This window comes from Passer domesticus, chromosome 7 (genome assembly GCF_036417665.1).
Source record: "Passer domesticus isolate bPasDom1 chromosome 7, bPasDom1.hap1, whole genome shotgun sequence".
NCBI classification, from domain to species: domain Eukaryota; kingdom Metazoa; phylum Chordata; class Aves; order Passeriformes; family Passeridae; genus Passer; species Passer domesticus.
Window position 1 is genome coordinate 59,430,596 of NC_087480.1, and position 12,490 is coordinate 59,443,085.

Genomic DNA, 12,490 nt, shown 5'->3' on the forward strand with positions numbered 1-12,490 from the left:
TTCCATGGGCCTGTGACACCTCAATTCAGTGGTTGGAATTTGCTCATGAATGATGTGAAACCTCAGTTTCACAGGAAGTTGGCAAATTCACCCCAGAATCACCACTGGCCTCCCAAGGAACCAGCCTGCAAATCTGTGCTAATTCATCCTACATGGAGAAGTGGTGGGATTTTCACTCTTCAAGCACTGTTATACTCTGTAAGAGTTATACTCTGTAAGCCTTCATGTAGGACTCAAACTGTAGTAATTCCAGAGTGTACCTGACTCCTGCATCCTTCCCTTCATCCTCACAACCCTCTCCATTCCCCACTGTCACTGCAGAACAAGATTTACAGGCAAAGGGAATTCTCACCCTGGGTGTAACTTCACAAGTTATAAAAAGGAAATATCTCTTTGAGTTGGACTCCTTTAATATTTTTTCTTGCCTCCTTTATTTCTTAATTTCTTAATTAATTCTTTCTTATGTTCTTTGAGTTGTCCTTTATTCTTTCTTTCCTTTTTACTTTCCCAGGAGTTGGATTCCTAGAATCCTGTGAGTCCTTTCTGATCATGATATTCTAGAACTCTATAAACTCACTGCATTCAGCACTACTGGGTGTAGGTGTTCACAGCCCTGAGGAGTGTTGTTTTAGTAGTTTTCTGAATGGTCATGAGTGACAAAACAGCAAATCTGTGTTCTTCCACTCACTGGTTGACTCCAACTTCAGAGTCTTCAGTGAGAAGTACAGGCCTGAAATTATTCTGAAGTTACAGCACCTACAAGAATTTTACCAGATGGAAACCTGAAAAAAGATTGCTGATTACTTCTCAGATGCATTGCTCATTTGTTCAGAGTAATTACTAGATGCAAAACCAAAAATAGACCCTTTTCCTTTGATCCTCTCCAGTTGGAGTCTGCACATGACAACGCAGAGCACGTATCTGGATGTTCTGTACTGAAGCTGCCACAGTTTTCATTCAAAACCCAGCCAGTGTTTCTCATCTCACCTATGAAAATGCAAATGAAGATAAAACCTGTCAAAGGACACTGGCAAGAATCAACCTGTCCCAGCTCCTCACAGTTTTCATCCTCCTGGGGGGGAAGAAATCACTTACAGAACTTGGAGTGGCTCAGTGATGACACTGTGCTGTTCTCTGCTTATTTAATCATTTGTTAAAAAATCCACCCTGAAGCCAGCAGCCAAGGTCTTTGTAGGTCCAGCTTTGGGATTAGCCCTTTATATACAGCCTAGGGCAAAGGGTGAGGAAGAAGAGTGGTTTCCAGGAGGTGTGGACCAAGGGCAGAGCAGATGAGGCCAGGGCAGATCTTGGCATCCTTCTGTGTGTGAGAGCCAGGGAAAGCTGGCAGCAGGAGGAGCTCAGGGGTGCTCAGGAATACTCAATGCTACCAAAATGACCCAAAAGACACAGGCCAGTTGATTGCTCCAGAGAAGGAGGTGATTCTCTCACAGTGCAAAGCTGGCTGAGCACACACAGGCTGGCCATCCTGCTCCAACATTCCCGAGCAGGAGCTGCCTCACGCCCCTCTGAGGAGCTCCAGCACCTTGACATGGGCACCTGACTCCCAGGGAGGGGCTGGGAGGGGATAAACAGTGCATGAAATTTTCTCTGCAGGTTTTCTAGCAAGGCTATATTAAAGGAAGATTATGTGGATCTGTTGCTCATCAATGCCTGTAGAGACTTGTCCTCCTTGGATGACTTTGGTAATGTGGCACCAAGAACTGGACTGGCTACATGGCCAGGAGTGAAATGGAGGGTGGAGAAGCTGGAACTCCTGCTGCTGTAGCATTCTTTTGGCTTGTAGCAAAGCTTCAGCATGATAATACAGTCCCAAATTCAGCCATCAGCAAATGATTCCTCTCCCCCAGCAGCAGCACTGAGGCTGCTCAGTGAGTGATGGGACTGTGGTCAATTTTCCAGCTGTACGTTCAACAAACCTCATTCTTTATGCTGGGCATTAGTCTTGATATCCTGAATTAGAGATTAGGCTATACTACACATTATTTCCAGCCAGGGATTAATTAAATCTCAACATTTCTGAGAGGCTGGTATAAAGGAAGCCATTCATTTCAGCAAGGTCCAAAGGAACAAGCTCCTCATTTGTTTCTAGGCTGGCTCCATGGTGGAGTGAAAAGTAACCTGGGAACTACCTCTTGCAAATGCTTTTAAATGCCTAATAATAATGTATATAGGTACCCTCCAGAGGTTTTTTGTGCCAACCACTGCTCCTTCCTCCTGAGGTCCTGAAACTGCCTTTTCTCTGCCCTAAGAGTAGGTCCCAAATGTGGCAGCAATGTTCCTTTCAGTAAACTGCCCAAATTATCTCTGCAGTCCTTTCTTCCTGATGTTCCTTGGGCTGGAGAGAAGCAGCACAAAGCCCCTGGCACCATGCTGGAAAAGAAGGAAAACCCTGTTTGTGTCTTAACTCAAGGGCAAAGGGGGATAGGACTGTGTGTTTTGCTCCAACTGGTTGCAAACAGGGAATGTGAAGGAGACCCAGCAGGGGTGAAGATGAGGCAGCAGAGCTGATGTGCACTAGAGATTGAAGTGGGAGTCCACCAGCCAAAATCTTCAGGGGGATTATTCCTAGAAAAAATGGGAAATCTGCCATCAAATAGCCCCAAAGCTGAGCAAAACACTAACTTCATTAGAACTCTTCACTGACAAAACTGCTCACAGATTTACTCATTGTCCTCTCTTGTCCGTGGTGCTCATGGCTATGGAGAGACCTGGGGATGTCCATGCCATTCCCCACAACAGGGCATTTTCCATGGTTTCTTGGCTTTTTGTGGGGCAGTGAAACAGCTGGGGCTGCCCACAGCTGCTCCTTTTGCTTTCTCAAAATCTGCTGTTACTTGTTTGGGCTTATTTGAACTCGCTTTCTTCCTGTTCACTTTTATTCTGGTTTTCTTCATCAAAGACCTGCTTGGGCTGAGGAGGGACTTTGAGACCGGGAGGGTTTCCATGGGTCTGGCTTGTATTAGAGGGGGGCAATTTCCCAACCACCGGCTGAGTTTCAACATTCCCTCCCTCCCTGCCTTACTGAGGAAAACCAGGGGCACACATGAAGCCTCCTGCAAGGACTCCTTTTCCAGCAGGATGAAATCAAGGTGAGGGAATTTTGACAAGTTCAATAGAGTGGGCTGGGCTGGAGAGCTGCTGCTGGCATGCTTGGAGTTGAGATTTTTCAGACTGATGTTAGTTTCTGCAGCTCTTCCTCCATCCTCCTCCCTCCCAGCAATCATGACCCCATGATCACAGCAATCCCCCTTTGCAATCTGCACAGGGGGCTTTGCACAGGTTGAAGTAAATGGCATTCCCAAAACAGTGCCAATGCCATGATAATATTATAAAAACCATCATAAATCTGGATTTCCTCTTCATTGTTTCAGTGCAGCTCAAGCTAGTCAAAGTAACATGTTGTAAAAATCAATGAAATAATAAGAAAAATAATTTCTTAGACATAAGATATTCCACCCCTGGAAACATTTAAGGTCAGGTTGGATGAGGCTTGGAACAGTCAGGTCCAGTTAAAAATGTCCCTGTTCACTGCAGGGGGGTTGGACTAGAGGAAGTCCCTTCCAAACCAAATTTTCTATGATAAGCATGCCAGCTATTCCACTCTAAATAACAGCTTTGGTGTCTTCATAATTTGGAGGAGAGTTTTCTCCTAGTCCTTCTCATGGATTAAATTCCATTCCATACCCACCAGAAAACCCCCAAATCCACTGGGCAACCATCTCAGTGTAACAAGGACAGTGTGTGGCTGCTTAAAGCCATGTGAGTTCCTGAGTGTTGGAACTGAAGCCCCCATTTCCCCCTCCAAACTCCCCTGTTGCAGGCCCAGCCACACAATATTCATTTTAGTCCCCCTGCGCCTCATGTCCAGTGGATGTTGTGTTTTAAAAGGGGCCTTCGTGCAATTCAGCATCAGCAACGCGAGACCTTCTGCAGAGCCAGCAGTTTTTGCAGAGAACCACGAGATGGCGATGGAATAGAAATTTCCATCCAGAGGAAAAGCAGTTCTGGGTTATGGAGAAAGGACTGAACCTCCTGCATGCTGAGCCCTCTGCCAGAAAGTGAAAAGCAGGGAGGTGTTGAAATTTTACATTATTTTACACCTTTTTTTTTTTTTTTTTGGGCAGAGCACGTACTGGCTCTGTATTTATAGATTATCAAATATCTGAAGCATAGCCCAGTTTTTGGTTTGTTTTTTTTTTTTTTTAAGTTAGTATATGCTTTAAAATCTCATGGATTAGAGCAGAAACTTAATCCTGCTATGACCAAAAAATTCACCATGAAGGGGCAGTAAACTGCAGCCTTTTAGAGTTTGCTGCATAAGAATAATTAAAAAAAGGTATCTTGCATTTCTCCAATTCCATTTCCCAAGAGATATATCCATCATTGATCAGCCCACTGAAGGGAATTTTACCACAAAATGAAAAATTAATTAATTAAGATTTTTAATTAAAACACAGAGAGGCATGGGAAATGGGAAGCAGGTAGTTGCAATCCCTTCATCCTCTGAGCTCACCCCTTCTCACAGGATGGTGTGACTGGGATTTGGAAGGTGGGATGAATAAGTGTCACTGGAGTTTACAGCCTGGCTGTTAAGAAGGGTCTGAATATTGTCACTTAACCCCCCCCACTTTATCACCTTATTTTGCTTATAGTCTTTCCCCCCTGCTGGAAATGTATCCATAAGGCAAAGGTGCAGTCCTTTTTCTTTAATGAATGAATATTCATAAAATTATTTGGGTTGGAGGGGACCTTAAAGCTCATTCAGTTCCACCCCTGCCATGGCCAGGGACACTTTCCACTACCCCAGGTTTCTCCAAGCCCTGTCCAACCTGGCCTTGGACACTTCCAAGGATCCAGGAGCAGCCACAGTTTTTCTGATCAATGTTTCCCAGTCTGTGACACCCTCACAAGGCCCCGTAGTAATTTCTGTTATTATTCTCAGCATCAAGGAGTAATGTTGGCAGTTTTATATAAAGGGAACCAAATCAACAAAAACTGAACTGCTTTCAAATGCTTGCAAAGCAGAAAAAAATCCATGTCCAGCATCTCCATCCTCCCTCTAAAAACACTCAGTGAAGAAGTACTCAAATCCTAAAGTCATCAATTCTTTTTTTTTTTTAAATGTGACTTTTAAAGGCAACCCCATTAAAAAACAGTGTGCCTTTTCTCTGGATCTCTGTCCCCTCAGCTGTCACAGTGCAGGGCATGGGAGCAGCACCCACTTCCCACCAGCCCCTTCGACACCACACGGAGAGGGTGGCAGTTTTCACCTTCCTTCTCCAGGGTAACAATATTTCTACTGCCAAACCCAAATCTGGGGACCTGTTAAACTGAATGAGGATAAAGGTCCAGATTTTGAGCCCATAATTCAATTAAGACTTGCACAAATGCAGCTTCAAAGTGCCCTCATGAAGATTTGCCCTGCAAATTTAAACTTCACTTTGCAAATCTGCCCTTTAGGTTCCTGCTCGAGAAGGAGATGGGAGACAGCTTGAGGAGATTCATTTTTCCTCTAGTTTATATATAACTTGCTAAGCTTTTTATTTTTTCAAATGAGCTTACTATGTCCAATTTAAGTCAAAATTTAATGATCCCTGCAGTAATTCATTTAAGGATACAGCTTCCATAAACGGCGTAGCATAAGTCAGGGAATAACTGTCCTTGTCCTCAGCGCAATCATTAATCAACTTTATTAAAATCAGGATTGGCTGAGGAGGTTTGCATAATAAAAGAAGACTCAGAGCCTTTTCCAGGACTAAAATGGACCTGAGACCAAACTTTGGGTATTTCCTCCCCACTTCCCCAGGACTTTGCTCCATGTAACTTGGGAGCATCCAAGTCCAGAGTTCACAGTTGGGCTCCTGTGTGGAATTGGATGGGGTGATAGTGGTCCTAAAAAGGGTTAAAAAAGTCCAATAGTCCCTAACATATACAGACATGTTGCTTTGCACTTAGGGCAGGAAGGGGATGTGGGAAACTTCGTATTTCTGGCAATTTTAGTGGGGTTTCTCAGTGCTTTGGTGTAGGGATGCTTTCTGGATGAGGCATTAACCTCAGAGCAAGTACCTGGAGTTTTTTTTTATATTATTTTACATTATTAAATATTATTTTACATCTTTGTCTTCCCCTCAGGTTGGACAAGGCCCTGAATGTCTGCTCTGCTTAGTGATGGTGCTGTGAGTGGCTGAGCCCCTTGGCAGGTCAGGGGAGGCAGGAGCAGCCCAGGGTGCCACCACGAGGGACCAATTAGATCTCTGGATGCAATTAGCAGTAGCTGTGATTTGTGTGCAGCCCCTCTGTACATATGGCTACGCTGAACTTTCCCTCTGCTTCAAATGTCCTCATGGAGCGCGGGCGAAACGAGAGGAAGGAACATTTGTCTGGGTTTTTTTTTTGAAAGCCTTTATCATGATGGACGAGGAACCTTTTACATCATTCTCCAACTTGCAAACAAATGAGGTACCTTCATCACCTTCCCCTGATAGTGGAGCTGGCAAGTGACAGCGCAGTGAGCTGCTGGGGACAGGGTAAGGGGTATGCAAGTGTTTCATTGGACATCATCAACCAAGTTTGCTGGAAATAAAATATAAGTGAAGTCAGATGCTGAGGGCTTAAGTGTCCATGCATTAACCAAGATGGTTTCCATCTCGTGGAGCAATTTGGGCTCTGGCCATTTAGGGCAGGACAGGAATTGTTACTCATTTTAATGGATGCTGGGCATCCAAATCCCTTTGGTGGCATTGAAACATCTCATCCCTAATTTCTATGTGTTTCAGTCCCTCGCATGCAGCCAACTCCTGCAGGGCACTCCAGGAAGCCTGATGAAAGTGTTGCTGGTATTACCCATAATGATCTTCTGTTTCATTGAATGATCAGACCAAGAAAAAGAGAAAGGTCCAGGTCTGTTGACAAAATGTCAGAGAGATGAATAGAGCTGGTTCCTTCATCCCCATCAGTGGTTTCAGCCCAGAAACAGAAGATCCCATCACCTGCAGCCCACCAGCAGCCCCTAGCTCATGGTTTCACAGGCAATGAGGCAGCAGCAAGGCTGGCAGCAAAAAGGGACAATGCAGGGCAGGGAGGGTCCTGCTGCTGCTAACCATCCTGGTAAGGGATGCTGCCAGCCCTGGGGAGCAAGGCTGTCATGAATGACTGGGAGCTCTGCAGCACAGCCCAGGGGTGGTCAGGTCTGTCCCTCTCTCCTCCATCCAGAGGGATGTTAATGGCTGGATTTCCTTCCTGGCAGGAGGTGCTGATAATGGGGTGGATCACCAACTTCAGCGCAAAAAAAACACTTTACAGGATGCTTAAAAAAAACCCCAAACATCTATCTGGAAAGTCTCTGTTAGAAAACAAGCAGTGTTGGAGAAAAAAACCCCTGCAGACATTTGTAGCCTTGACAGAATTGTTTAGGGTAGGGTAGCAGGAAACAAGGCCCCAGATTTTTTCCTAAATGAGCTCTTTTACACAGCAGCTGGCTGTCAGTCAGCTCCTAGAGATGAGTGTGGGGAAAGGTTGTAAGCAAGTTAGGGGAGCAGCAAAGGGGGCTGAAGGTTGCATGACATCACTTCAGGTCAGAGTGTCTGAAAAAACTCAAAATAGTTTCTCCCTATTTGACTGAAATGTGAAGGGGGCAGTTCCCCATCCCTTCTCTTACAGGTGGTTCAATTTGTCTTTCCTTGGTGGGGAGCAGGCAAAGTTGGGCAACGTTATCTCTAGAGGGGAAGGATAAAGTGGGTGATGTTTTCCAGAAGTGGAAAATCTAGCAGAATTAAATTTGATCCTTGGAAAAAGATAAACATCTTTAAATGCCCAGCCCAAATGCTGAAGTCACCGTAGCTGACCCACAGAGAGGAAGAATGGTTTTGTGGTTAAGGCACTGAAAAATCTGGGTTTGATTCCATTAGCCACAACCTCCCTGTGTGCTCACAGACAAATCTCTTCCTATCTTTTTGCCCAGATCACTATTTATAAAACAGGATTGAGAACTCTTCTTTTCTTACCGACAGTGCTGCCCATGGGGAGTTTGCAGCCATGGTGAAGTCCACACATTGTGGACTGAAGCAACAAGTTTCAGGAGTGTGTCTCCTCGATAATGATTTTATCTGTTCTTCTTCATGGAAGGAGCTGAATTCCCCACTTGAAAGCAGAATATTATAGCCACAATCCACTCCAATTCACGGGTCAGGATTTGAAACCAATTCTTGTATTAAAAAAGATGAATCACAGCACAAAAATGACTTAATTAGCTGTGCAGACAGCCAGTGTGAGCACAGAATACCCCGAGCGAGGGTCCTCTCCAGCCAAACATCGTCCTTTAGGGAACTTGGCATTCCTTCCAGGCTGTGTGTCAAGGAGACTGAGCAACTTTACATCAACACAACATGGATTTTCCTTCTACCAAACTACTCTGCAATCTGTAATTTTTAACCTCACAAGTTTGAGATTGTACCTTAACATTTGCAGGAAGCAGATGGCTTCTGCATACTGCCAACCTGTTGTTACAAAAGCATCTTCCAAGAATTGTTTTCTACCCACAGTCGCTAACCATAATTAACCTTTCATATGATTTAATAAACAGCAAAAAATATTTGCCATCTCATATTAATAAAGAGAGCTTTTCAGGACATTTTTTCCCCCCTCTTCAAGAACGTAGAAGCTGCGGTAATTTTTGCGTGTGCTTATTTTTATTGCCTTTCAAATTATTTAGGGATGCACTTTACCTATGCTGATTAAAGCTGAGAAAGACAGCAGAACAGTGGATGAGCAGAGCATCTTCTGGCATGGCACAAAGTGACCTTTTATTTCAGGGAAAAAACGAAGTTTGGGTGAGAAGCATGACTGCTAAGCGTGGGGCAGCGAGGGAGTGCGGAACCCATTGACAGACACAGTTATATCAAGTTGTATTTTCCAGCTTTCTCACACTCATTATTTTAATGCTTCATGGAGTTTTAAGTGATAATAATAGTCCTGTAGTACTTTGACCTTTTTTATATTGTGAAACTTCACTGACTGGTCATTTTTGGGCAGAGTGCTTTCTCTCTATATACACACATACCATGGTGACAGACATCTCCAAAGTGCCTGGGAGACAGCTAAGTGAAAAGTGGGATATTACCATGATTTCATTAATGAATGAAAATGAAGATATTGGCTAAGACTTACCCCCATATTACAGGGGAAATGAAATGGCAGACATAAGTAAAAAGCTGGCATGAGGGACCAAAGTACATCTTTCTGTTTCTGATGGGCAGAACTGCTGCTGCTTTGGCTTAGGATATCAAAGGCTTTCTGAAGAGCTGGAACTATAAAGGAAATATTCTCTCGGTTTAACCAATTTCCATAATGGGGGCTAGGGAACACTGTCCCTGTTAGGACAGGAGAACTTCTTTAATTAATATTTCTTGTGACTGTTGAGTGCTCATCCATTAGTATGGTAATGTACCTTTGAAATTACAAATACAATTATGATGATAACTACTTGGCTATAAAAAATAAAATAAAACGATATACATACGAAGATTGAATTGTAGCCCAGGAACAGATTCCAGGAGATGGCCCCAGGTTTTCTGCTTTTTCCCTGGTTTTGCTGGTAGATTGGAATTTGCCAAATGGTGTTTGGTTCCTGTTTATTATCAACGTGCTGCCAAGATTGAAATGGATCAGCTTCAATTAAGATGAATGCACATCAAATTAATGCAAGCCCAAGGAGGCTGATTTTGTAGCTGAAAACAAAATATAGTGAAATAATTAAAAAAGAATTTGCTTTCTGAATCTAGAAATTAGACAAGGGAAATCAAAGATCTCAAGGAGACAACATTTTTTTTTTAATATTAAGGATAAAACTTCTGGTTTTTATAAATAGAATATATTCCTGAAACCAACCAAGCAGTTGCAATGTTTTCTTTGCATCACATTTCAGAGGTTGACTCATATATTTGCCTGCCTGGAATACAGCAGAAAAGCACCATTTTGTTGAAGTTGCCATTTCTTTAAATATTTCTGGTAGCCTTTTCCAGTAATTAATGCTTCAGTTATGCCAGACTGTGGGTACACTCCTTATTCTGCTCCATTTTGAGATAATTTTGTCCTAGTCTTGCTCTAGAGATTTTTTTTTTTAGTGCTAGATTTTATCTAGTTTAGAACATTTTAAAAAAATATATTCCCACTAAAAATTATTTTCCTGTGGAGACAAAACATTTATCATTATATAGACAAAAGTTTCAAACATGCAAATGTGGTTTTTACTTTTGTAGAGCTCAGTGAAATACAGGATAGAAGAAACACAGAATCAGTAATCTTTTATACAATCCTTTTCCTCTTTGCCTGGTACCCCAAGGTGCCCTCTCTGACTATGAAAATTCAGAGTTTGTTGCTGCTGTTGTCCTTGGAAACTTTTTTTTTAAGTCCAGTTTACAAGGTCTAACCAACTGAATTAAATTTGCTTTCCTTTGCAATTTAGTTTAAAATTCAGGTAGAGGTTTAGCCTTTGACCTTCTGAATTTTCTTTTTCCTGTCCAATGTATTATATTATTATTATTATTATTATTATTATTATTATTATTATTATTATTATTATTATTATGTGTTTTATTGCTGTTGTTTCTGTTTTGGGGTTTTTTTGTTTATTTAGCCTGCTGGGGTTTTTTTTCCCCTTTTTTCCAACAGGATGGGTTAAAGAGTCACTCCCAGGACTTTTTGGATTCATTGGATCCAGCTCAAATCCACGGGACAAACATTTTGTTGTCACAAGAGCCCCGAGGATCTATAATCTGCAGTTCTTTTCAGTCCCCTGGCAGCAGTTTCCAGCCAGGACGTGTTTTTAGGTTTTTTGGAAGAACACGTTTTCATTCAAGAGATGTTACAGCAAAATTCAAGCAAGGTCTGCAGTGGTCTGTATCCGAAGGCAACAAAGCCAGCTTTCTCTTCGGGTTTGGGTTTCTTTTCAGCACTTACCAACTTTGTCTCACAACACCCTTGAGGAGGCAAAAGCACTTTTTGTTCCTTTATTAACAGGCGAGGGAAGCGGGACATTAAAATCCCGGTGGTGCAGCAGGAGGCAGCCCTGGGGACGCCTTGGCGGGGCTTTGGGGTGATTCTTTGGGTACCCCCTGGCCCCTGCTCACCTTACCCACACTCACCTCCTCTCACAAATTTATTCCCTCAAAATTCAGAGCCACAAAGCTCTGGGAGAGCTGCTTTGGTGGGAAGGCAGAGGATTTATTTGCCGCTAACCTCTTTGGGGAGTTATTTTTTGTCCCTCTCCAGCCTGCACATGGTCCTGCCATCGCTGCCACCCCTCGCCAGTTTTAAGGCATTTGTACACAGATCCCTGTGGAGGAAATGGGCTCCTTTTGTCCCGTATTGCAGATGGCAGCTATGAGAGAGGAAGATTTATGTCACTTGCCCAACTTCGCCCTGGAAGTCTTTGGCAGAGATTCGCACCCCGGTCTCCAACCTCACGCTACAATTTGTGACCATCGCTCCTGGCTCCACTTCAGCCTCTCCTCTCTCAAAGCAGGGATAAGGACAATTTCCATCTTTCACCTTTTATAACAAATCTCATTATAATTTATTAATATTCTTTTAAAACCCTCTCTTTGAAATGGTTTGAAACGGTGGAAAACTCCACTTTCATTAAAAGGAAAATTAAAGTTATGGACAAAAAGGCTGAAGCAGAAAGACTAGAAACTGTAATCTAACAGAAAAAATTCAACATTAAAACAACAGTCTGCTGCTCCAAGGGTCATCCTGTGATTTACATGGAGTAATTCATGATTTTCCAGCACAGTTGCTGGGCAGACCTTAAAGATTGATGCCTCTGAGGGAATACTAATTTTAAAAAGTATTCATCTCCTCATCAGATGTTGAGGAGTATGGCACGCTTTCATTTCTCCCTGCACATTAGCCAAATTAAATCAAAATAAATATCAATGAAAATATTGCACAGGACATAAAACACCATCCATTTGTGCTCTATCCATATGCTGCTTTACGAGACGCTGGGTTTCGCTCCTGCTCCGCTCTCCGCTGCCAGCCCCGAGCGCGCAGCAAGGCGCGGAGTCCCCGATGTGCTTTAGGCATTCATCCCTCCAATACTGCACCCCGGGGCCTGCCTGCAGTTTTGTTCTCACCCTGTATCTTCGCCAGGCTTGTTTGTGCCCACGGGCAGCAGCAGTGGCCTGACCAACGCCTGCCAGGCCGGCTCCAGTCCCGGCCACCGGCTCAGACTGCGCTGCCGGCACTGCAGGACCAGCCGCAAGGTGCATTCCTGCCAGCAAAAAGTACAGTTGCTAAAAGGTGCTTTGTTCATTAATTATCTTAGGGTGGTTTGGACAAAGCAAACATTTCCATGTCCAGGAAGTTGTTTCTGAGGGATGCTGGTGCATTCGCACCCCGCGGGGTCCCTCGTTGTGCATCTGCACCGAGGCGCCGCGCAACCTGCAAAGCACGGAGTGCCTGCGACAGA

At 43.6% G+C, this 12,490-nt stretch overlaps 1 protein-coding gene across 2 annotated transcripts in view; it reads right to left on the reverse strand.

The window, feature by feature from the left end:
• The window catches only part of LOC135305421 (FRAS1-related extracellular matrix protein 1-like), a 93,454-nt gene that overhangs the window by 17,830 nt on the left and 63,134 nt on the right, over nt 1-12,490 (reverse strand). For both annotated transcript variants that reach the window (XR_010366605.1, XM_064429037.1), the window contains one exon: nt 9,539-9,746. The gene's annotated coding sequence lies outside the window, so the exon portion shown is untranslated. The remainder of the gene's footprint in view (nt 1-9,538; nt 9,747-12,490) is intronic.